We start from the raw sequence: 27,760 nt of genomic DNA, 5'->3' as shown, positions 1-27,760 counted from the left end.
AATCTCAGCCTCTAAACTTGCTCCAGAAGGAATCAGGGTCCCGAAGCTGTGGAGCCTCCAAGAAGAGCATACTTGTCAGCATGCGGCTCAGACATGCCAGCGAGAGTGACAGACAAGGCAGTGTTCCCAGAGACCAGATTTAGATCAAATCAAGAAACTTTACAATGGCTGTGAGCAAGGACCGCTTTGTCCATTCTTCCCTTTATTGAACGGAGATTGAATTTTGGATATCCTGTTCCTACTCTACTGATGTGTAGGGAGTAGTACAAGAGGACAACTTGTCCTCTAGTTCACAGGTCACCAGATCACAGGGAGCCACATCCAGACCTGATGAAGAAGATTGCACAACATCTCGAGATCCTAGTGCTGGAGCTGGTTGCAGTCATTGGATGGGCTTCAGGTTGTCTCACTTGGGATGAGGTCTGTGCTTTCTACGTGAGGGACATAACATGACATGGATGAACAGAGGGGGAACAGACAGGTGGACGGTGGCAGAGACAGTGGTATGTGTTCAAGAAACACACTTTCCTTTTCTTCCTGGTTCTCCAGCAAGACTACATTTCCCAGCTTTCTTTGTAATTTGGTGGAGCCACATGACTGAGTTCTGGCTAATGGAATGTGTGTTGGCAGGGAAGAAAAGTACAATAGAGAGAACCTAAAAGTGGGGTTGAGGTGCCATTTGCATAAGCCAAAGGTAGATAGTTGGTACATAGAATGAGGAAGGGTTCTCTGTTCCTAGTCTTAAGCCAGGTCTTGGTGAGAGTTGCTCCCATGGAGTTTTCTAGACAAGGCTGCCACTGGAGTTGTGCAGATTATGTGCTATACAAAGGGGCCTGGCTGACAGGGTAAGTGAAGGCCAAATTCTAGCCCTAGCTCCACTTACCTAGCCTTATGTCCTGGCACTAGGCTTCCTCTACCCGTGGCAAGGTTATTCACGTCTCCACACAAAGCACCTTCTCCTCACTCAGCCACGTACCTGTAGGGTTTTGCCTGCGAGAGAGACACATAGGTTTTCCTCTTCTCCTGGGAGATGCCTCTTTCTAATTTGCACAGAAGAGCCATATGGGCTAGAGTGGTGGCTCTGTCTCTGTAGTTTATGAATCAGCTGGTGGCCGTCATGTCAGACTTTCTGACCACGTCCCCACAGTGACCTTGCTTTTGCAGGTGCTGGAAACATAAGACTTTGGCTCCTCGAATAGCTGTTATTTGAAACCAAAAAAAGTATAGTCTTATTTTCAGTGTGTTGAGTGACATTGTCTACTCCTTTCCCCAGTTTCTTCCTACCATTTATGGTAGGCTAACAGGAAGTCTGTGGTGTTCTTCGAATGTTCTGACAGCTTTCAGGACTACCGAGAACTGTTGAACACTTGTGCTCTTCTTTGTTAGGATCATTTTTCTTCTGGCCTCCTTGATTTGGTATTTCTAGTAAATCTCCTCATTAAAGCAATATTAAGCAAACTCATAAATATGTATATAGTCTTCTTAATTATCTGTTGATAGATATGGACTCTGATACATTTACATAATGAGCTTTTTAAAACATCCAGATGCATTTTACAATTAGACCCAGGCAAGGGTTGGGTGAGGGGGAACTTGGAAGGAAAAACAAGCTTACTCCTGGCAATATCAAAGGCGCCTGTTTAGAGGAAGCTTGAAGTTTAAAAAAGCAAATTGGTACTGCTGAGGAACTTAGTTCCTCCCCTGAGGTTTCAGATAATATTACGAATGTTGTTAAGTTAGAAGCAAAGCCGAGTGAAATGGAATTACACATCCTGTTCCAAATACTGATGGAGAAGCTAGAAAATTAGAACAAAGGTGGTAAAGCAGTCTAGGCTTGGAAGCCACAAATGGTGTGGGAAAGCATTACTATGTTTGCTCCCTCCATTCTGGACACATGGGAGAGGCACATTCCCCACCATGAAATTAGGTATGTCCATGACAGGTGAGCAGAGGTGATGTTAGTCACTTTGGGGCCAAAATATTTAAAAGCCACTTTGTGATTTTCCACCTTCTTTTCATTGTGCCGTGAGTCTGGGGGCATTATGAATGGTGGCACTTCGGTCAGACGGTGTCCTTGAGTGGGGATGCTGTGGAGCAGAGACCACTGTCAATACGTGCGGGACATACAGTGTGAACTAGAAATAAACCTTTATTGTTTAAGGCACTGCAATGTGGGAGGGTTGTTTGTTACAGCAACAAAAAGCTCATTCTGACTGATTCAACTGGGACCAGAGACTTGGAATCCTATTCTAGGAACAACCTTCATTGGAAGCTTGAACTTAACAGCTGAATTCTGAAAACGGAACTTTGTGGTTCAGAAGCAGATTAAGGAAGTTAAAACAAACTCCTTTTCCCTTCCCCCAAAGGGATCATTCACGTGGGATCCCTCATCTTACACCTAAAAGATAGCATGGTCTTTCCACTTCTACTGTGCTAACTGATCTTTCTCCTCAGCTTGAGTGGAGGCTCCTGGGGGCTGCTACAATTTGCTGTTCCAAATAAGTAAACACAGTAAGTAAATGTATCTGAAGGGCAATTATGAAGGTGAGTGGTGATTTGATAAATTCACTTAAAAAAATTGAGCTCTCTCAGACAAAAATTGTGATATAAGTCCTTCCTTGATAATAATATCCTGACAGAGGAGAAAATGAGAAAGCAGTGATACCAAGAGTCCTAAATTAGAATTTGGTTTTCATTAACAGAAGCAACAGAGAAGCTAGCTACGGTTTTAGGATCTGTAAGATGTCCCAGAATGAGAGACATTATCTCTGTCCTTGTGATGCAAAGGTGATAAAAGTAACAGACTTTTTTTTCATATGTTCCACACACTTTTTAAAAAAATTTTTTAAATGTTTACTTATTTTTGAGAGAGAGAGAGAGACAGACAGACAGACAGACAGAGTGTGAGCAGGGGAGGGACACAGAGAGAGGGAGACACAGAATCGGAAGCAGACTCCAGGCGTTGAGCTGTCAGCACAGAGCCCAACGCGGGACTTGAACTCACAAACCATGAGATCATGACCTGAGCTGAAGTTGGAGGCTTAACCGACGGAACCACCCAGGTGCCCCCACGCACTTTTCTAAACACTTTGTTTTAATGTTTATCTTTATTTTTAAGGGAGAGAGACAGAGTGTGAGCAGGGAGCAGCAGAGAGAGAGGGAGACACAGAATCTGAACTGTCAGCACTGAGCCCTACGAGGGGCTCGAAACCACGAACCATGAGATCATGACCTGAGAGGAAGTTGTATGCTTAACCAACTGAGCCACCCATACACTCTCCTAAATGCTTTGTTTATGTAACTTGTTTGTATCCTCAGTTTACATATTTGGAAGCTGAGGCACAGGAAGGTCAAGTAGCTTGACTAAGGTTCCGGGTTTTGAGTGCAGGCAGCTCAGCTCCTGAGTTCACACTGATAAAAAACATTGGAATCATAGGAGCTTCCCTATCTACAACGTGTGGGCAGAATGAAAGGAATGCAGGTCAAAAAGCCAAAATATGGGTAGAAAGATGGGTAAGTTAAAAGAAAAATTATTGTTAAAGGGACATTTTCAAAATAAGATACAATCATGACTCCACTGAAATAAAAAAATAAACACACGTCAAAGACTTTATTTAACTCATGAATTAATGAGGGAAGCAGCAAGGTGTTACAAAAGTACCGCATATGGGGCGCCTGGGTGGCTCAGTTGGTTAAGCGGCCGACTTCGGCTCAGGTCATGATTTCGCGGTTCGTGAGTTCGAGCCCGGCGTCGGGCTCTGTGCTGACAGCTCAGAGCCTGGAGCCTGTTTCAGATTCTGTGTCTTCCTCTCTCTGACCCTCCCCTGTTCATGCTCTGTCTCTCTCTGTCTCAAAAATAAAGAAACGTTAAAAAAAAGTACTATATATATATTTATGTAAGTCTAGCAGAAGGGGTGATATAGAGAGTGATACCAACAACATCCCACCAGACACAACTTGCATCTCTGACAAGGACTGCCTATATTACCATCAGTACCCTATGTGTTTACTTCTGCCTCTTCAGGGCTATAACGAGCCTAGTCAAAGACAAACGATGATGCACACACTTACAGAGTCTGAGGATCCCTGCATACTCCATGGGAAGGATATCCAGTAATTTCTTTTTTCCACTTCGAAATCTCCCACAATTTTTCTAAAAAAAAATTTTTGGGAGGGTGCTTTGTAGGTATGTCAGACTTTTTCACCTCTTTGAGCAAGGATCTGGAAAAAAAGAGATGGGATCTTTATCTCTCCTGTCATTTGAGAAGGTCATTTCTAATGTATGGTCCTTTTTGATAAACATAAAAAAAACCCCAATCCTTCATGTTCTCCTTTAATATTATTTAAGGCTTCAAATCAAATGTCTTCACCAACAGCAAACTGAACAATGCCTCCATTCAATTCTGTTTATACCCCCTTATGTCATACCTTCTTCTCCTACATTAAAAAGCACAGTTTTTTTTTAAAGGTAGACATTGGAGGACATGATAGCTCATTTTTAATACCTTCAAGGGATGCTCATAAGAAAGAGAACAGATTTCTTTTGGAGTTCCAAAGAGTAATGTTAACTAAGAGGTAGAAACTTCAGAGATGCAATTTTTGCTCAACAAAATAAATGCAGTTTTGCTTCCAGAGATCTTTCCATCAAAGAGTTGGGCTGCCTTTCAGATAAGGACATCCCTCCCCATCACTTCAGTGCCTAGCAGAGGCTGTACATCTTCTATTGGGATGCTTTTGGGGTTAACACTGCCCTTAGATGCTTAGAAGGGAATGATGGACTCTGCCCTGGGACCCAAACTTTAGAACAATGGCTCTCAAGCTTCAGCGTGCATAAGAATTATGGGAGAGCTTGGAAAACACCCAGACATTTTCTACTCTACCCTCCTCTTAGAAAGATTCAGATTCAGTTGGTCTGGGTAGGACCTGGGATTCTACATTTCTAAGAAGCTCCCAGTGATGTTGACACAGTCCTCCCAGTCCTATACCTTGGGTGGTCCTTCTCCAGACTTTCCTTCTGCTGTGCTCATCCTTACAGGGTACAGTATCTATGGGCTAAGAGGATGTTCCCATCAAGAGCCTCATTTCCTCCCCTTCTAAACCACTCTTTGGGAACTTCACAGAATTCCCTGACTAAAGACGTTTAGCTTCCTTCCTGGGCCTGCATTGACTTCTTCTCTTGATTCAGTCACCTGAGGGCACTCTGTTTTTAACTCAGAGGTGGGGATATGGAGATTATGATGGTTGAACTGTGTCCCCAAAACATATGTTGAACTTCTAAACCCTGCTACCTGTGAATGTGACCTTATTTGAAAATAGGGTCTTTGCAGATGTAATCTTATAAGACACAAAGTTAAGATGAGGTCATTAGGGTCTGCCCTAATCCAATATGACTGATGTCCTTACAAGAAGAGGGACATTTGGACAGAGACACATGCAGAAAGGAGAATGTCATGTGAAGACACACACAGAGAGAATACCAGGTGATGACAAAGGCAGAGAATGGAATAATGCAGCTGAAACTAAGGGACATTGGGACTGGTGGCCATCAGCAAAAGCTGGAAGAGGCAAGAAAGGATTGTCCCTTATAGATTTCAGGGAGCACGGTCTTGCCAAAACCTTGGTTTTGGAGTTCTAGCCTCCAGACTATGAAACAATAAGTATGTGTTGTTTTAAGCCACCCAGTTGTGGTACTTAGGTACAGCAGGCACAGGAGGTAAATATAGGACTCTGGTTCCACAGAGCAGCTTTTCTAGAAGGCAGAGCTGGTTGACTGAAGAGTAGACTCCCTTTGGAGAGGACAAGGGAGTGAGTGGGTAAGGGTTTTTCATACCCCAAAAAGGTGATGAAAAAGAACAGAGACTAGAAGTGAGTGAAAACCATGGTTGAAAAGCAAGTTTGGATTTGCCTTGAGGTGGAGGAGACATGCAGGTTAAAAGCAGATGAGAAGGCAGAGAAAAAAGGGAAACCAATTCCATGACAACAGGAAACAAATAGCAGCTAGTTAGCTAGGTAACTAGGAGCTAGTTACCCTGTGCCTGAGACTGACATTGCTGTTAGCTTTCCCTTAGTTCATGGAGATCACACACACACACACACACACACACACACACACACACACACACCAAACCTATGTTTTGTTTTTGTTCTCCACTGTTTACTTTATGGTCTCAGGTTTATAATCACACAAGCATCTGAATACTTGTTAGGACCGGACCAAAAGACCAAGCATCCAATGTCTCACTCAGACTGTGCTTCTTGATTATATTGTAAAAGATTGGTTCTCTCCTTCTACCACAAGGGTCCTAGTCTATGCGGGATGGAGTGATTATGGGCATCAGGAATTAACTTCTGAATGAATAGTTATCTGGATTGTTTTTAGTTTTCTCATTTATTTTTGAATAGCTCATGAGCCCTTCTGTCCCTCATCTCTGGACATGTAATCACACCAGTAGACACAAGTCCCCAAGAGCTACACTTCCAACTTCCTCCCAAATCCAGAAAATTCTACTCTGGTTCCCCAAACCCCTAGATTCTTACAAAATTTCAAGGGGATCCCAGGAATCAATGTTGCTTACAAGGGAAGGTTTGGCTTGACAGTCACAGCTTGGACAATAAACGGTTTGTGGTGAGGAGTTAAAAGAGAAGTTGGGGGGCCCTGGGTGGCTCAGTCGGTTGGGCAGCCGACTTCGGCTCAGGTCATGATCTCGTGGTCCGTGAGTTCAAGCCCCGCATCGGGCTCTGTGCTGACAGCTCAGAGCCTGGAGCCTGTTTCCGATTCTGTGTCTCCCTCTCTCTGACCCTCCCCTGTTCATGCTCTGTCTCTCTGTCTCAAAGATAAATAAACGTTAAAAAAAATTAAAAAATAAATAAAACAAAAGAGAAGTTGGAGGAACTTGAGTGTTTTCTCTCGTTATCCCTTGCATCAAATAGAAGAGATAAGCAGGGTATGATCTTAAATGATTTTTCATGGGTACCATTCTTTCTGGCACTCTACAGATGGAGTGGAGAATTCACAGAAGACAAATGAAGAGTATTCAGGGAAGGGATGGGGTGGAGACAATTCTGTGGGGAGCCAGAGCCAGAAGAACAGTGGAAAGAACCAGAGGAGGCAGGGTGCTTGGGCCTGAGCCTGGGGTGATTCTGTTTGAGTCTTCTTATATCACCCACAATTCTCAAGAATAGATTTCCTACCCAGAACACCAACCTTTTAGGATGACACTTAGTTTCTCAAATGCTTTCTCTCCAAGGAAGGGGAGGGGTGGAATTTTAGAAGGAATCAAGTTGAAGGAATGAAATCTATATTTCAAATCTCTCTCCTGCTCAGAAGCAGATGTTAAATCTCCATTAACTGAGGACCTTTCCCCAATCCCTAGGTTGTGTCTAAGTTTGGGGGCTTCCAAAGTACAGAAATATTGATGGAGGGTCAATGGAGGGGAAGTGGCTGTTCTTCATCTCCATTTGTCCATACTGGCATCCACTAATATGCCCTCCTTCCCGTGTGGCCTCCTATCAAGAGTCTACTCAGATGGCCACCTCTCTGTCTGCCTTATGCACCTCCCTCCGCTGAGTCTCTGCTGTTCATAGGCAAGGCTCAGGGCCACGGAACTGCGAGGCTTGCCCTGTGTCTGCACCCTCCCCCAGTCCTGGAATATGTGCATATCTCTCTGTATTCTGATCCCCCACACCCACCTGGAGTTTCCATTTTTCCTCTCCCCAGGATTGGGGTGGGGACAGCAAGTCAGGAAGCAGAGCCCCTTCTCAAGGACACAAGTATCTTAGGTCTATGCTTTCCTTCTTTGTCAGCCTCAAACTCAGAGTGATGGTTTTGACAGTGAGTTGACTTGCCTCCACCTCACTGAGAGCACAAGTGAGAAGTGAACCTTTATGATCATAGCTCATTAGGATTGGGGGATGGATGTTGCTGCAGCAAAATTTAGCCTATCCTGACCAATATTCCAAGGTGGGTCCACACTCTTTGGATTTATTGTCAATTCTTTACCTTGGATGATGTGCTGCATTTTAAGACCCCCACCAACTGGTTTTCATACTGGCTTCGTTTCTTAACACTGTCACTTGGTGACACAGAAGCAAAACAGATCTCTTCCTGCATTATTGTTTGCCCAAAGGCCAAATTTGGGTTGTGGTAAGAGAGGATGTCTCAGATGAAGGCTGTCATTTCCCAGCCTTTGAGGGATCCTGCTCCAGTGGGCTGAGTAATTTGTTAGAGACTAAAGTGGTGAGGAGGGGATGAAATGTCACCAGCCAGCAGGAAACACGCTCACATGGTTTCTTCTTATGTGTCTGGCAAGACTTTTAATTGTTTCTAAAGAAGTCAGCTGACTGATGTTAACCATATGGAACTGTTAATACATGGGGTAACAGAATAGTACAGTTGAATCATGTTTCTTTAGTTGTCTGTAAAATGGCATGTAATTTGTAAACCAAAAATTGTGCTTAAAGCAGCATCACAGCGGACTTCTTCATTTGACATGTGTCAAATTTTCCCCCAAATGATTCCAAATGCATGGCACTCTTTAAAACACTTCATTTTAATGGCATTCCTTTAAAACCGTTGTAATTGGAATTATTTTTTATAAATATAATCTTCTGCCTAATCCTATTGATTATGGGTGCCTCTTCCCCTCCCACGCTCCATGTTATGTAGCATTTATTTTTTTTCCTGTTAATGCTCCAGGAGGTCCCTATTTGGGCACCATTTCAGTAGATGTGACATGTACCTGCTCTGGGCAACAGGACAGAGATTCTTGTGTCTCTGTATAAACTTTGTAGAAGGTATTCTTTTAGCTTGGGTTTTATGAAGACTTAATTTAGGGATAAGAATTAAATCCCATCATGGGAGGAAATGTATATAGGTAAGTAATGGTTAAACCAAATATGCTGTATACAATAGACAGCAAATAACACAAGGCTTTAGATACACTGTGATTGTGGCACTAGTGACCAGCCCCTTCCTGATTACACTGGGGACAGATTGTCTCCAGGAGAGCGGAATGAAGTTTCAGTCTTGCTTTTGCTCCAGCAGTTCTTTTATAGTCCTGGGTCTATTTCTCTGACTCTTGTTAGGCACTTTTAATTCTACGGTGGTCCAAGTCTGTCATCATGAGAGTCCGGATGAGCATGTATTTGGATCAAGCCTGCTGAATAACTACAGAGGGCTTTCTGTCTGTCTGTCTGTCTGTCTGTGTCTGTAATGTCTCTCTCTGTAATGGTTCAAAGGTTTGGTTTTAGTACAACGGAGATTTAGAGAATTTCAACCTCCAGGACTGAAACAGATTTTCTACTGCTTGGCTCTTTCTATTCCCACAGCGTGAATCAGTGGGGCCCCTCAAATTATGGCAACATACTCTTTTAAAGGCAAGCACACTACACATCAGGGCCTGTCCCACTGCAGTGTACTTAAGAGTCACCAGGGCTGCTTGTTAAAAATAAAGTTTTCCAGATTCTACCTCAGAATATCTGAATCAGAATATCTGAGAGTGGAGATCAGAACTCTACATTTTCGAACACATTTTTGAGATCATTCTGAGGCTATTGGCCAGATGACTGCCTCTGTGAAAAACACTACTTATAAGATGTCTTCCCCTGTGATGTAAAGATGATAGATTTCTCAACTTTGGTTGGGGAATGAATATATCCTGGTTTGAGTGACACCTGAAAGTCTCTCTTCTATTACTCAAAAAGCTTTTTTGTTTCTTAGGTGGTTTTCTTGCTCCAACTTTTAAATGTACTTCACTAAGTTCTTGCTGCTCAACTGGGTATTGTATCCACTTAACCCAAACAACAGTGACAATGCCTATGCTTCCTGGGATGGGGCTTGGAAGAATAGTGAAACATGTCATGTTTGTCCCACCTGAATAGTGTCTGGGAAACTCAACCTTTTAAAGATACTTCTTCATGTCTTTCTAAAGATATTTCCAAATAAACTCCCAACAAGACTGTAAACTCATTAAACAGAATTGAAAAACTCCTGTATTTCTCTGGTAGCATTATTAACCTCCATTATCTGCAGTACAGTGGTTATTTGAAAGCTCTTCCACTACAACATACTTAGAAAAGTGGGATAAAGTATAATAAATGTATTCTGAAATGCAAAGGTGAGAATGAAAAAAGTAACAGAAATCCTTGGGGGTCCAAAACAAGAAGCTGAAATCCCAAGCTCAGAAGGTATTTGCCAACTTCACAACCAAGGAACAAGGTTTCAGTGGCTCTATGGGGACAAAAACAAGATCTTAGCTCTGCAAAAGTCAGAAATGAGACCGAGGAAGCAATGGAAATCTGAAACTCTTAGAGGCACACACTCAGTAGAAGAGTAGGCTAGAAAACATTTACCCCTCTGTCTTGGCAAAAGTTCGAGTGGGGTAAGAACATCCGCTCAAAATCAGTGACCATAGATGTCTTAGCACATGGGTTTGGATTTACATTTATACTACCTAGTCCTGGAAATTCCAAAGATAAAAATTGATATAAAGTGACCCCAGGCTTATAATGTTCTTAGGCATTTAACAGAAGAGAAAAAAGTCCTTCTTAGAGAGATAAACTTTCAATCCAAGATTCAGAGGATTCCCATGGATAAGGCTCAATTAAATTTGCGTTTGCAAATCTAAAATTGCTAACATTTTATATCTGCCACAATCAGCAGAAACAAGAAGTAGGAGGAGGACCACACCCCCTCCCCAAGAACTTCAGGAAATGGGATTATCGGATATAGGATGTAGAAATTAACTTAAAATAGATAAAGAAAATAGGGACATGTGGGTGGCTCAGTACGTTAAGTGTCTGACTCCTGGTTTCAGTTCAGGTCATGATCTCACAGTTGGTGAGCTTGAACCCTGCATTTGGGATCTGTGCTGATAGCACGGAGCCTGCTTGGGATTCTCTCCTTCTTTCCCTGCCCCGTCCCGTCATGCACACGCACACTCTCTCACAAAAAAGATAGATAGATAAATAAATAAATAAATAAATAAATAAATAAATAAATAAATAAACAAACTTTAAAATAAAATATTTAAGGAAAATAAGAAGTGGATTTGAAAGCACAAGAAAGTAACATACCACTATCAAAAAAGACTAGGAGCATTTAGAAAAGAACCAAATAGAATTTCTGGAATAGAAAAACAAAATGACTGAAATAAACCCTCAGTGGATGAAATACTAGCAGAAAAGACACAGCTGGAATGAGAATTAGGAATCTAGAAGAAAGGGCTGAAGAAATGACTCAGAACATGAGACAGAAAAGGAGAGGGAAATCACAGATGAGAGCCAGTTCTTCCCTGATGGTTGTAGACTTCCATTTTCCCACCCTGAGTGGACATTGAGGGGATGCTGTGTCTTCGGTAGACAAGAAAACAACTATGTATTCATATGGAAAGGGCTATACAGTAAGATATGTAAAAGGACCAAGTAAGGAATATGAGTGGAGTATTATTTTGTTGTTAGTGTTCTCAGCCGAATCTCAGTACCTAGAACGATGATCCAGGAATTCTTGTCCTACTAACCCTACTTCCTCCCACAAAATTCCTGATGAAGCTATACTAACAAGGGGCAATGTGCTAATAAAAAAATGATAATTAAGGTACTTTTGGTGGGGACAGTTGCTGATACTCCAGCTAGACAGCCCTGGCCAAAGCACAGTAGGGGCAACCTGATTAGGATGAAAGCCAAGTGTGTGTCTCTATTTCTCTAATTTTGAGTTATGATAAAGGAAAAGATACAAATGCAATGAAAGAGAAGCTTACACCATACATGAATAGTATAATTTAATATATAATTTTATAAGGTAGAAATTTTTTTCCCTATTTTATGATGAGAAAACTCAAGTTTAATGGAACAAATAATTCTCCCAAGTTCACCTGACATGTAAATGGCATAAGCAAGCTACAGACTCAAGTGATCTGACTCCATTATGCTATTTATACTTGGGCATATGACCTTTTAACATGCTGGTAAACACTCACTGATGCTTATTGGTGAATCTGACCCAATCACTGTCCTGAAATCTAACCAGTCAGATTACTCTCCTCTCACCTTGAGGAAAGAGTGGGGAGAGACACAGGCAAGAAAGAAGAATATGTTCCCTCCCTCCTGGAAAGCAGAGGGGTTTCTGCATTTGAGAACACAGGGTGGGAGTGAGCAGAAAACATTCATAGAAGAGGTGGCATTTAGGTGGATTGGCCTCTCGAGGGATGAGCGGGACTTTGCTGGGGAAGAGCTCTGGAGACAGAAACAGCAGCATATGCACTGGCACGGGTCTGTGTAGGGCTTTCATGATGAGTCTGATGTGACCGGGATACAAGGTATGTGAGGAGGAAAATGGGAGGTTAAATTAGAAGGGCCAGCTGGCATCGGACTGTGACAGGCTTTATAAGCCACAGGAGTTTGGGTTGCTTGGGGTTGGTTCCTTTGGAGTTGACGCTTTGAATGACTAGTGACGCAGGCAGAGTGGGAACCACTAGAACTATTGGTCCCTCTCATAAACACGTTCTCTATCATGAAGTAATAGCCCCAGCAGCCCTGCTAGAAACACTAGGATGTGGAAGCTCAGACTGTGGTTGCTTTGGGCCTCAAATCCCCACCTGATTCTGGGTGGACTGTATCTGAAACCAGACTTTTGTGAAGGGCAACAAATAATAGTGTCCTATATTCTCATATTCTCCAGCCAGAATTACATGCTCAAGTGGCCAGTGCCCTAGTCTGAAATTCTATCATTTGTATGCCTTTTGTTCTTAGGAACTTATCCTGGTTAAAATGCAAATATGTCTCGAATGGTGATTCTCAACTTCTGCTTGCACTTCTGGCATTACCTGGGGATCATTACAAAATACTGATGCGTAGGTATCACTGCCAGGGTCTGATTTAACTGGCCTGAGGTGCACCCTGGGCATCAGAGCTTTTTAAAGTTCCCCAGTTAATTCTAAGGTGAATCCATGGTTGAGAAGCAGAGCCCTTGAAGGGAGAGCACATTCTGCCATGAGGGTAGTCAGGGACACAGAGGGATAAGGAACAGCAAAACAGCTTCACAATTTCTCTGGGAGCTTCCCCTGGTTATGGGGACTTGGTAGAAGTCTTGTCAGTACATTTTTTTTTTTTGAGATTGGATAAGCCACGTTCATCTTCATAGTTGCTAGCCAAAAACTGTAAGAAATTGAAGGGAATGATGCTTGTGGAAAAAAAAAAACCACAACATTTTGGAAACAATTGTTCCCACCTTTAGTTTAATCCCTGAAATACAACCACAAGATTCCATTCTTCATTTTCACTGTGTCCCTGCTTTGGAGGCGAGCAGAGGAGAAGGTTAGAGCTCAGCAGTGAATTAGGATGACATATAAATGATCACTTATAGGTCATAAAATGTCGTCAAGCATATTAGCACTGTGATGCCCACAGTAACCATTAAGACAAGCATCATTTTTGCCATTTTACCAGTGAGGGTTCTGAAGTGGGGAGAGCATAAGTGACATGTCCAAAGTCACACCGCTCACAAGTGTATCACCTCAAGTGAAGCCAATCTAGATCTCAGCACTATTGCAATGCCCAGAGTTCAAGGATGGAAGGCAGACACCTATTACATCTGACTGGGAATTCCAACTTACACTTCCATGGATTCCCATCAATGGTCCACACTCATTCAACTAATACTCATTCTTTGCCCAGATGGGGGTGGAGAATGCAAAGAATACCTTGAGTTGTGATCACACCTTCCCCTAGCTAATCACCCTAACCTTCCCTAGTTCTTCCTCTAGGGTCCCTATCTCAGTCACCAGCATCACTGTCTTTCCAAGAGTCATCTTGGATGGACACCTCCTTTTATGCCTTAGACTCTCACATCCAATCACTTCACCAATATATTGTCATTTTGTCTTCTTTTTCTCAGCTGTGTCTATTCCTCATTTCCAGTCCCAACACTATGCATGTTGAAGTGACCATCATGTCATAGCTCAACTGCAATATTCATCTGTTAACTGGTCTCCCCTAGGAGAGGGGAGATTCTGCACTCTCTGCTGACGTATTATAGCCATAGTTTAACAGACTCCAATTCAACCTAATGAGAGACAGAAAATCTTGGGGACCACAAACATTTGTTTACAGATTTCCCTTCCATTCTTCCTCTCTACTTGGAAGAATAATGGGTTTGAAACCAAAATAATCGGGCCATGTCTTTGATTGTGTCACTTAACAGTATTTTCTTTGATACGTATCAAATACCTACTACATTCCAGTTCTTGTACAGGCAAATAAAATACTTTACATATTTTTTGTTTCATCCTACTTCACTATTAAGAATGACTATAGGGACACTTGGGTCGCTCATTTGGTTGAGCATCTTTCTCTTGATTTCGGCTCAGGTCATGATCCCAGGGGCATGGGATTGAGCCCCACAATGGGCTCTATGCTGAGCATGGAGCCTGCTTCAGATTCTCATTCTCTCTCTCTCCCTTTGTCCCTCTCTGCCCCGCCCCCCTCTAAAATTTAAAAGAAAACACTATAGTAAAGGCTTCTAAAGGCACATGTACATAGGGTTGTGGGAACACAGAGAGACAATCTAGCTTTGCCCCAGAGAATTGAAAGGAGATGTGACATTCAAAGCTGATCTTAAACATTGCTAGAGAGGAGGAAGGATGGTTGTTCTGAACAGAGTGAGGCCTGCCTGGGAAGAGGGCTCTGCAGGCTTCAGGGAGCTGTCATCAGAACTGGGTTTTAGAACATGAATCCTGGAAGCCATGTGGAATAAGGCTTGGAAGAAGGAACAAGTGATGGCAGAGTGAAGGATTAGGAGAAGAAGGTAGTTTTCCAGAGAGAGAAGGAAACTAAGTGCCTCAGTGCATACAGAGTAAAGCAGGACAGAGGTGAAGAAGGAGTGAGGAGATGGGGGAGAAGGCAAAGGCAAGGATAATATAAAAGATGACATGGGAGAGGGAATACATCCTTAAAAGGGACAGAATGGTGAGAATTAGTTGTACAGTTAAAGAAACTGGGGTACGGAGATGGGGATTACTGACTTCGGGCCACCCAGCTGTCTTAGGGTCAGGGCCAGGGCTGACTCCTTGTTTAGTGTCCATTTACCAGTACCAGTAATAAGAAAAAAATTTCTGGAGTGCCTGGGTGGCTCAGTTGCCTAAGCACCGAACTCTTGATTTCAGCTCAAGTCATGATCCCAGGGTTGTGGGATCAAGCCTCATGAGGGGCTCCTACTGAACATGGAGCCTGCTTAAGATTCTCTCTCTCTCTCCCTCTGCCCCTCTCACCTTCTTGCTGTTTCTTTCTCTAAAATAAAAAATAAAATAAAATAAAAAATAAAAATTGTCTAAGTATATCAATAGTACCAGCTAACATTTATTGGCACTTAACATGCACCCAGCACCACGTGGTAGGTGCTGCATGTATATTACCTTGCTCAACCTTCCCAGCAATCCTAGGAGGTAGACTGAATGCTGTCTTCGGATGACAGGTCAGGGGCCTGAATTGAGACAATGAACTTTAACTTGTCTACAGCCCCAGTAAGTGAGTGAGGAATTAACTCACCAATCTGTGTGACATCAAAGCCCCATGTAGTTAATCATTAGGTCATCAGTGATTCATTTTGGATTACACATATAATCGTGAGCAACCTTGATGTGCTAGAGCCCATTGCTATGGGCATTTGTAGCCCTTTAGATTTCTGTAGAGCTACTTGTTTTAACTTTAGGAACCCTGAGTTTTGAATCAGAAGATGCCATGTCTAGATTTTCTGTAGGACCTTAGGATTTTTCAGCCATCCACCTTCTCCTTGAATGTATCAAAACAGTTGATACAAAAAAAAATAGGTATTGTCTAGGAAAATTGTTAGGTTCAGTCTAATTGCCAACTGCTCTTTCCCCCCGTCTCCAAATTGTTCTTCATTCTGTAACGAGAACTTCCGTTTGTTTCCCCGAGCTTGTTTGTGATCTTATATACACCTTTCCTGTTTCGGTTCTATGTGAATGAAGTAAATTTACATCATACCTGGACTCAAGGTATTTTGTGATAATATTAAAGCTTTTAAACAGGTATTTCAGATATACAAAAAAAAAAGGAATTCACATAGTAAACACATGTGTACTTCATAACTGGCTCAGTGATTCATATTGTCTTAGACCTGATGAAATATGGTGGCAAGAGCACAATACATATTTGTTGAATAAATGAATGGATTTACCATCTATTTCCATCTTCAGGATGGTGCCTGTCCACTTTTGTCTTTTGCAGCTCTAGGACAGCATTTAGCCAATAATTTGGTCTCATAAGACAGGATCCATTTCTATCCTTATAAAATTTCGCTGCATGTTTAGACCACCCAACAATGGGCAAACGTGTCTCCAGGGACTTCTGCCCTTCCTCCATTCTTGGCTGAGAGAACTTCCATTTTTTTCAGCCAAGCCAGGTGGCATCTACACACACACACACACACACACACACACACACACACGGATGTACATGTATGGTCCTTGTCTCCCAGTGCCTTCTGATTGATATGTTCCATATCTGTAACTTTTATTGTGGTAAAATATACATAACATAAAATATACCATTTTAACCACTTTAAGTGTAGTGTTCAGTGGCATTAAGTACAATCACCTAATTGCACCACCATAGCCACCTTCCACCTCTAGAAATTGGGTCTATATTTTATAATTAATTTGGCTACAGTCAACAGCAGAGGCCTTTACGACACAGAAGACAACACTTCACTAACAGCCTTAGTTGAAGCTTAGAATTGAGTGTGTACTTGGATTTCTTGGTGGCTGCTACACATTGGTGACCATGGGAGAAGATAGTATTACAATAAATGTTAAACTTCTTGAGAGAAAGAAAATAATAGAAATTAATAGCTGACCCTTAGCTTAAAAGATTTTAGAAGCGAAACTCCATAATTTTCAGTGAGTTTGTTAATCTGGCAGATGATAAAGAGATGGACAGAGCAGAAGGATTTAGGTGGAAGAGAACTAGAAAGAACTATAGAAGAGATGTATGTTGCTAGGTGATGTGGCAGAACTATCAATTTTTGTACACTCAGTATAAGACAAGGTATATTAGCCCTGGAAAGAAATTTAGGATGTATGTCAAGTATGAGAACTGCAAAAAAATTTAAATGACAATTGGGGTTTGAACTAAAGCATTTCCTGCCCTTGGCCCTGTTCCAGCAGGCTAGCTACTGATGCCTGATGCTCAGTGTAGCGTCACATGTGACCATGCTGACCATCCTCATAGAGGATCATGCCATCTGTCACTTCTCAAGGGCAATGATCTAGTGTTTATAGCTCAGGTGATGGTCACAAAGTATACTTCTTTTTTAATAAATGTGCTTTTTGTAGTAGTTACACTCTCTGATTGCAAAAGAAATGTAGTTGAAATTTACCCAAGTTGCAAAACCATTAGACCCCATGGAATGAGTGAATGAATAATCACACCCCTGAAAACCATGATTTCTTTCACTCTTATTTTCAGTTGAATTCACTGTACCAAAGCTCTAGGAACAAGAGGCCCAGCTGTCACAGACATATTATAACAGCAGCTGGCATGGTCTCTAGAGTTTTTAGCTTGGGAGTGGTAGATTGTTTCTGTGTTATAGATATGGTGGCTGTACAAGTTATTCAAATAGGCACTTTTGAGAGTGAAAGAGGGCATTGTTAATAATTATGTGGGGGTAACAGTCATAACCTGGGACTGTCCTGGGTAAATCATGGTGTCTAAACATACAGGAAAAGCATCTGGCGATGTGTTCAATTAGAGCTCATATCCATTTAATGACTGTGCAGCCAGTACTGTGGGAACTTTGATTAGGCATCAAGGTAAGAAATCCATTATACATTTGTCATTAGTATTACCCCTACACCCTCCCACTGAGGAGGATTCCTCCATCAGTATGCTGACCTGCTGAAGGCTGCAGTCAAGGAAGTCAGATCTGAGGATCTAGGTCTGCAGGGATTAGATTTGAGAACTCCCAAAATAAATGACTACTATTAAACAGAATCCCACAGTCCAGCCTCGCAGCAGGGTGATTCTTCTCCATGTCTCAGCAGTATTAGAAATTGCCATATACCATGGACTTTTAGGGACCCCTTCCCCTAGCCAAACCCGAGAACTGTAAATCTGATGTTGAAGATCATCTGGGTCTACCAAACATAGTTTGGGAATTTCAAATGTTCAAAATGAATGATTCATCCCCAAAGTGTGATGTGACAACAGAAAATCATGTCATATTGCCAGTATTTATTGTGCCTACTGTTGGTAGTGCACAGTATGGTACTTTGAAGTCAAACTGCCTGAGTTCAAGTGCTGGCTCTGCCATTTACTAGCTGTGTGTCCTTGGGTAAGCTACTTAACTTCTCTGTGCCTCAGTTTCTCTCATCCGTACAATTAGGTCGATACCTATGAGCTAATGTACCTAAAGAACTTAGTGCAGTGCCGGTTGCATAGTGGATATTTGATGAACATCAGCACTTATGTTAAATGTGCTGAGCTAAGCACGGAGTTACAGAGTTGAAGAACACATGGTTCTCATTCTCGTCTGAGGCCAGTCCACCTCAGCCAGGCCAGGCCCCCAGTGGAGTTTGGTGCCTCACATCCCTCCCAAATTTCCACTTTGGTGCCAAGTTCAATGATGGCAAACACTGGGCTTTGTATACCTCATCAGCCACCCAGGTGCCTCAGCCGTTCCCATCTCTCCCTTGTTTTTATTAATAGAGTTTATAGAAGTTTTACATCGACAAAAAAAAAATGAGCAGATAGTACAGAGATTTACCAGCTGGCATGCAGTTTCCCTATTATTAATGTCTCACAAAAGTGTGTTACTTTCTTTACAATGAATGAATATCAATACATCATTATGGACTGAGGTCCATGGTTTCCTCAGGTTTCCTTATTTTTTTTTACCTAATGTACTTTTTCTGCCCCACTGTACCACATTACATTTAGTCATCGTGTCATCTAGGCTCCTCTTGGTTATGACAGTTTTTGAGACTCCCTGTTTTAGATGACCTTGATAGTTCTGAAGAGTACTGGTTAGGCTTATCATGGGATGCCCCACTATTGGGATTTATCTGATGTTTTCCTTGACTGCATAGGGTTACAGGCTTTGGGGAGGAAGACCACAGAGGTAAAGTGCCATTTTTCATCACATCATAACAAAAGTATATACTACTGGGGAGCCTGAGTGGCTCTGGGTGGATCTGACTTTAGCTCAGATCATGATTTCACAGTGTAAGTTCAAGCCCCACATCAGTCTCCGAGCTGGCAGTGAGGAGGAGCCTGCTTAGGATTCTGTCTCTCCCTCTCTCCCACTCACTTTTGCTCTCTCTCTCTCTCAAAATAAATAAGCTTTTTAAAAAGTACATACTATTAATGTGATTTATGATTATTGATGTTGACCTTGATTACCTGGCTTGAAGTAGAATTCATCAGTTTTCTCCACTATAAAGTAACTCTTTTGTCCCCACTTTCAATACTATACTTTTGGAAAGAAAGCCACTATATACAATCCACTCTTCAGGAGTAGGGCTCCTCCTCCCTTTTTAAGGACACAATTGACATTACCTTATACTGTATTTATATACATTTATTAAGAGTTGGATGGATATTCTGTGATTGTGAGCAAGGGCTGTCAAGGAAGGAAGTGATTATCTCAGTTGGAAGGCTGAGCTCACAGCCTGAGGACAAATGCCCAAGTAGAGATGAGCTGGCTTTCTCCCATAGAAGTCAAAGCTACCAGATGAGGTAAAACAACCCGATAAGAGGAAGGCAGAGAAGTGGGTGGTGGCTATGGCGGGGGACATCCGTCAACAGTACACCATGAATAGAGTAGTCCTCTTCTATATGATTCAAAATCCCTTCTTTAACTAAGGCCAGTGATGATTCTTTGAGTTCCACTGTAGTTGTTATGCATTCACTATGTAAGGGGATTAAAAAAAAAAAAGCTGTCATTTTGATTGAGGAGGATTAGAAAAGAAGAACATTTTTAGACATTTCTAAAGAACTCATTTAGCTGCTTCCTAATTAATCAGTCCGTTTTGTGAGAGCAAACTGCTGTATAATTACTAGGGGAAAATTACTCTTAAAGAGAGACCCTGAACTGTCTACAGGAAAATGTGATTTCCTCACTGGTGCTCAGAAAGACTTAACCTGTTTAACATGGATGAACAATTTTATTAACAGAGTGATTACCCATCATCTGGTCATTAAGGGTCAATCCTATTTTATTTTTTTTTCTTTTTCTTTTATATATATATATATATTTTTTAATTTTTTTAATGTTTTTACTTATTTTTGAGACAGAGACAGAGCATGAGCAGGAGAGAGAGAGGGAGACACAGAATCCAAAGCAGGCTCCAGGCTCTGAGCTGTCAGCACTGAGCCTGACACGGGGCTTGAACTCACAGACTGTGAGATCATGACCTGAGCTGAAGTCGGTTGCTTAACTGACTGAGCCACCCAGGCACCCCGGGTCAATCCTATTTTAGAGCTACTTCTTTACACAAGTGTTGATGAGGAAAGAGAAAAAACAATCTGGCCGATAGGCATGAAATCCAAAATTCTGAGACATCTACCAGACTATATTAATACTTTTCTCTCCATTGTGAGCACTGTACTTGATATCCTAGGTAGTTTTTATAGTATGTCTTGAGATAAAATCTCCCATGTGATAAATGCTAAGTTTTATTTAACAAGCAAGCAAGTCAGCATCTGGAAGCATCTGCAGGCAGATCTTTAACTTCCAGGAATTCTGTTGGGGATTTAGTGTTTCTATAGCAACATTTTGTTGTGGCATAAACTAAGTTTGAAGAATGCTGAAGGCTTTGCTTCTATAATGTTGTATTTCTTTCATCCCCATACCACACATTACAGAGAGTCTCATGATCTTACCTACTATACATATGTCTGTTTTAATTGTATTTTCTAACATTTTTCTCACCTGAAAAAATCATGTAACAACAGAAACTCCAACCATTTGAATGATCTTGGGAGAAAAAACTAACAAAATGGCTGCCCCTTGTTCAAAGCTGAAAATTTTCATGCAAGGCGCTTTACTTCTCCAACAGTAATACGCTTCCATTATAGGAAAATTGTCTAAGTTTGAAAGAAAAATGAGGACATCATTAAAACTATTAGTAAGGCTGGAAACAATGCAGTAATTTTTAACCTAATGGTGCTCTGAGAATGGCATGAACGTTTTTGATTATCCAGGCTTTGTTGATGGATGCGGGTCTTTCTGGTCCATTTTAATAACTAAGATTAGTTAGCTTCAAAAAAAGATTTGAGATATGGCAAAAAAAATTCCCATCTACAGGTTCCTGAGCACTTTTTTGACAACCTTGAATGTTAAGTTGTCTGAAGCTTCATTTTTATAGAAAATTAGTTTTCACCAGGTAGAACTGGAAATTACTGTCAGGGAAGAATAATTTCCAGTGGAGTTAGAATTAGTACACATTTTATGTTTTTACTGTTTATATATACTTCTTCCACTTCTTATGACCTGAAGTCATAATCTTTCCATGGTGATGTCACAGCCATTGCACAATAACTAATAAAAGATTTGAATCCTAGTCATATAAAAGCAAAAAACTGGACTATTGCCTGTGGCTTCTCATTTATTAAGGCAAAGATGAAAAGAAGCATCAGATGCAAAATTTCAAGTGCAGATTTTTCTTCCTTAGGAATTCTTTGTTGAAATGGACCCGTTCCTAAGGTATTTGAAAATTTTTTCTTTGCTATATTAGAGAAGGTTTAACGTTCACTACTAATTAAGTTACAAACTTTTCATTAGGCCAAGTGAAATGTCCAAAAGTTGAGGTGACTGTGTCCAAAACCTTATTCACAACTAAATGATGAACTATGACAAGGATTCTCAACTGGGGAGCAGGAAGGCTAGGGAAATCAGGCCATACAGGTTTAAATATATTGAATGCTTCAGAGGCTAATCTAAGACAGCCTTAGTGTAGTCCTTAATATTTCCACTTACAAAGGGAACAGTTTACATGTGGTTTCATCAAAGAGTCAGGAGGGTGGTTTCATCTTTGGAACATTCTAGGGTGGTTCTATCCAATGCCTGAGAACATACTGTGGTGTGATTTGGGGAAACCAGCAGGTGCCAAGCAATGTCCCTTAATAATGTCTAAATATCTGAAATTCTACTTTTAGAGTACACAGAGAGATGGCACTGGTGTAAAGAAGACAGTACCAACTTTGGAAACAAAACTCAATTCACAATCCAGAAGCCACATTTACCATCAGTAGGATTTTGAGCAACCTTAACCTCTCTGTAAATTAGAGATAATGGGATGTGTGGAGCCACTATCCTGGGCCCATCTTCCCTAAATTCAAACTCTCTCATCTCCCTTGTAGATAAGGGTAACCAGGTGACCAGTTGTGGTCAATGAGATGTAAATGGAAACCCTCTAGGGGCTTCTGGGAGGAGTTGTTCTTCCTTTTAAAGGGGCTATGCTCAAAGGAATTGCTCACTGGTGTCCCATCCTTTCCTTTTCTCTGTGAAACCTTGGGTTTCCTTACCCATCTTGCACTTAAGAGGAAACAAGAGAAGGAAGAAAAGCCAACATTCTAGATATGGCAGAATGGAAAAATGGGAAGGGTCTAGGGGTCTTTGATGGCATCATATGGCTGGAAACACCAACTTCTATATTAATATAATATGAGAAAATTAATTGCCTTTGTGGTTGAAGCTGCCATCAGTGAGATATTCTAATTCCTGCAGCTGGAAGCATTCCTAACTGCCCCTCTCACCAAGCATGTTATAATGATTAAATGAGATGATAAAACCCTGGCATAGGATGTGGTTCACAGTAGGCAGAGAATAAGTGTTAGTCCTTTTCTCTACCCAATACCCTCCATATCTCTTTAAATACAAAGGCACATTAATATAATAACTCATTATATGGTTCATACTAAGTTATTTGTGTTGTTAGTTGGGTTTCTCTTAGGCAGGGATATAAAGGGCCTTATAGGCTATGTTGAGTTTGTGTTAGAAATGAGGAGCACTGAGGGCTATTTAAGTGAGGACACCATATGGTGAGATTCACAGTCTAGATAAATCAATCTAGAGTTTTTGTAGGGTATGCTTGGGGTGGGAATGGGCTGGCAGCAGAAAGAAGGAATTAATCTGCTGTAGTTGAAGTGTGGCAACAGCAGGGATGGAAAAGATGGGATGAAGGTAAACTATTAGGAGGTAAAATAACCAGGATTTGGTGTTTGACTGGATGTGGGTATGAGGAATAGGGAGGAGTCAAGGATGAATCCTAACTTTTGAGCTTGAACAACTACATGGATGGTGGTACAAATAAATATAGTTATCGCTGAGAAAAATATAGTTATTGTTGATTTAAGGAAATGTTGATGAGGTCAAGCAGACTGAGCTGGTCATGTCCCTGAGGCAAGTTAGATGTCTGACCCTGGGAGATTTGGAAGCCATTAGTTTAAAAGTAGTAGCTTAAATCATGGGAGTAGACAAGATGAACCATAAAGGGAATATGTAAGTTTAATTAATGAGTCTGAAGACAAAAGGTGTGGGACAGTGATCAAATTGATATAATAAACTACCAAGAAAGTAATTAAAATGAGTCTATTTATAACATAAGAAATGAGAGATTGCTAAAGAAGAATTTATAGTTGCTATTGTCTGTTATTTAAGAAGATAAAACATTTGCAAGAAGGAGGTATTTTCTTAAGAAATTAGAAAATAAACCAAAAATGAATAAGGACAAAAGCTGAAATTACTTACTCAGAAAGTAAAATAATGGTAAAAGGAGAACTAAATTCAAGAGCTGTTTTATCAACAAAATAGATACATAACTCACAGGTATGATTATAAAAAAAAGAGTGTGAAATCATACAAGTTTGGAATAGAGACATAATCACAGATACAAAATAAGTAAGATTATAATAAAATATACATGCAACTCTTTGACAAAAGATCTGAGAACCTACAGTAAATAAGAGATTGTCTTATAAATTTTGAATTCCCAAAAGTGACCAAAGAAGGAATTGAAAATTTTGATAAATTACCACAGAAATGTTTAGATAGACGGTTAATAAATAATGATTTTAAAAGTCATCAGGATCAGATAATTTCAAGCCTGAGTTCCAGACAGATTTAAAGAATAGATAATTCCAGTAAGTTATTGCAATCCATAAAAATACAGGTTAAAAACTTCCCAACTCACACTATGAAGCTAGCATACTTTAATATCCAAGCCTGAAATTGAACCAGAAAAGATGATCGACGAATCACATTAATGAATACAGATGCAAACACTGTACATTTTATTAAATAGGATTCATTGGATTATCAAGAAATAGTCCACAGTTATCAACACTAGTCTATTCTAGAAATTTAAAGATAGTTAAATATGGGAAAATTTATAAATATTAATCAACAAATTAAAGGAGGAAAAGCATTCCATCATATCAATAGATGCTTGAAAGGCTTTGGATAAATTCAGAAACTTTCTTAAAACACACATACACATACACAAAAAGTAAAATGGGAATAGAAGGAAAGTACTCAGATTATGACAAAGATTATTCATGGAAAATTAGCAGCAATACATATCTAAATGGTGACATGCTGTGGTAGATCATACTCTTGTTCTTAATTATCTGTTGTCTTACCTGCAAAAGGATTATTCTTCCCCACACTCACTGACATTATGACATCATGAGGCTATGGTCTGGCCATTTTATTTGCTTTGGCCAATGAATATGAGAGGAAGTGTTGTATGTCACTGTAGAGCTGATGCATTAGGACCATTGTATGAATTGGTCATTGCTATTTTCCCTGTTACAAGGATGGCAAATGTTAGTGCAAAGCTGGACCCTTAACCTGGACTCTAGAACAAGAAGACAAAAGAGCAGAGCCACAGCTCACCCACAGCCTGTATATTAGGCAGTAAAAAATGAAGCTTTACTGTTAGCTGTAAGCCCCTGAGATTTTGGGGTTTATTATGACAACATATCATAGCAAAAGCTAAATAAAAAGTTACAACCAGGAGTAGAATGATGCCAAAAACAGACAAAACAAAAAAGAACCAACAAAGAAAACTTAAAATATGGGGCATCGGTTCTCAGGGCCAGGCAGTCATGGCAAGGAAATTGTCATTAGAGGCTGGAAAGATGGTGGTCTGAATGATGTAGTGGCCAAACATTCTCACAATTATTGCCAGTGGTGTCTCCAAAGGCAGAAAATGGACCAAATGAGCTTATGAATTCATATGAAAAGTTTGGGAATAAAATGCTACTAGTATGTACTGGTTGCTATGGTCTGGGTTCGGCAACTTATTACAAGGAGGAGATCAACTCAGGAAAAAATTGGCTGGCTTGCAAGCATGATTGGAAAATGGAACTGTGCATTATCTCCAACCAGTATAAATTCAAATTGGGAAGCACCCTGAGCAACAAGGGCCAACGAAGACAGTTGTGTGACAAGAACCAAATCAAGACTAGGGCCATCAAGCATTCCATGAAAGCTTTTGAACCGGTGAAGGTAGCAGACAGTTGGAAAGGATGGCTCAGTGGAGAATGACTGTATCATGACTTTCCTACAGAAGTTCATAAGCTCAAAATACTCCAAATTAAGTCAAGAGAGAATTGGCCAACGTTTTGGGGAGAGATGTACTGCTAAAAGAGCTACCAACCTATGGTGGCCATTGGCTATTCAAGACTTGAAACAATTTTTGGATCTCTAAGCTTCTATGGGCAGAGAGCAAGATGAGGGGAAAAAAAGGTGCTGAGCCCCAAGGGAGGACATAATCTCCAATATCCTTTAAAAATGACCAAGAGAAATAATGGAAATAGAAAGAACTCTGAGAGGACAGTGCCTGTCTGATGGAGAGCAATGGCCTGGGATGCTACTTGTCGGGAGCAGAGATTTAGGACGAATCAAGAAATTCCCCTTCATACAGGATTTGAGGTCCTTGCAGCATTTCCTCTGTGGAATTTTAGGATTACTACAGATTGGTGACTGCTGTGTACCTTCCACTCTTCCCCCTTTCCAAGGCGAGTGTGAATAGAGGTTGTCCTATCTCTGTTTTCCACCACCGTACATTGGGACTACTAGAGGATACATTCTTTCTTGTCATTTTTTCGTTTCAAGATCCAGAGCAGCCACACCCAAATATGATGTAGGAGCTATTACAAAATCTTGAATGGCCTCGTCCCTCACAACTGGCTAAGACTTTTTAAAGGTTTTTCTTGGGGAAAAAACAGATGTTTTTATTTTGTGAACGAAAGAAGGAAAGAAAATATTTCCGACCCAGGGGCAGACTGTGGTAGATTGTATTATTATTTCCAGTTACTTGATGCCCTCCCTGTTTGGGTTCTTCTTTTCCACAACATTGACATTAGGCTTGGCCTTGTGACTTGCTGTGGCCTGTGAATGTGAGTGGAAATGGTGCGTGTCACTTCTGGGCAGAAGTATTAAGGATCATCTCATGATATGGCCATCACTCTTTTTCTTCTATCACAGCATGGCAGATCCCAGACAGATACTCTGCCTTTAGTTTAGATCCAGAAAGAAATACTTATGGAAGAGAACCACAACCTATTAGCAGCCAGTATATAATGTGGGCTAAAAATAAACTTGTGTTTCTCAAGGTCCGGATAATTTCGAGTTGCTTTGCTGCAGCATAAGCTAACTAGGAAGATGTGACTAATATGTCTGTATTCATGTGGCTAAAGCTGTTTCCATTAAAATAAAGAACAAGACAGGAATGCTTACTATCACCATTATTATTTAATACTGTCTGGAGAATCTACTAAATGCAATAAACATAAAATGCACTGTATAAATATTGAAAGAAAGAAGTGAAGTTTTTTGCTGATAATATAATTTCCTGCCTGTTATCACCAAGAAGCTCTAGTAAAACACAAGAAGAAGTAATAAAAGAATTTGATAAACTCAGATAAAAGAATTTGATAAAGATATAAAATTATTAGCTCCTTCTATATGAGCAGGACACATATGAAAATGAGGAAAATATTCCACTCATAATACTGACAAAATCCATGAGTTTGGAATGAATTATACAAGAAAAGAATAGGATTTATATTTAAAATATCCTACTGGAAGGCAAAAATATGATCTGAACAAACAGAAATCTGTACTATGTTCTTGAAAAAGAATACTCTTTATTATAAAAAATTCTGTTCTCCTGAAGTTAGTATATAAACTTAGTGCAACATCAGTAGAATCCGAATAGTATTTTCAATGGGATAAAATACTCTTAAATTGATGAATAAAGAACGGCAGCATTAAAATACTATATTAAAACTACTTAAAAGCCTGGTACAGTACAGGTACAATACTGTACCAAAAAATCAGTAAAAATGATAGAGAACTCAGAATTAGGTATCAGTGTGTGTGTGTGCGTGCGCACACGTGTGTATATGTGTGTATTTCATTGTGGAGAAATTTAATTGGTAGTCTCATCACAACTGGATATACTCTTGGAAGAAAATAAATTTGAGGCCCCTAGTTTACATTAATTCCAAAAATAAATTCCCAATAAAGAGTAGAAAGTAAAAATGAATACTAATCATATATATATATACCACATACACACATAATATGTTAAGGTAGTAAAGCTTTATGGTATTATTTATAGTGTAAGAGATAGAAAATCAAAGTCACTAGACAAACAAGTTAGGGAAAATATTTTAAATTCAATTGATAGATAAAAAAAATTACTATCTATACTAAATGAAAAGCTCCCTTACAATT

Source organism: Prionailurus bengalensis, chromosome B4, assembly GCF_016509475.1.
Source record: "Prionailurus bengalensis isolate Pbe53 chromosome B4, Fcat_Pben_1.1_paternal_pri, whole genome shotgun sequence".
Classification (NCBI taxonomy): Eukaryota; Metazoa; Chordata; class Mammalia; order Carnivora; family Felidae; genus Prionailurus; species Prionailurus bengalensis.
The sequence above is the reverse complement of the archived record's forward strand: the minus strand, read 5'-3'. Positions refer to the sequence as shown.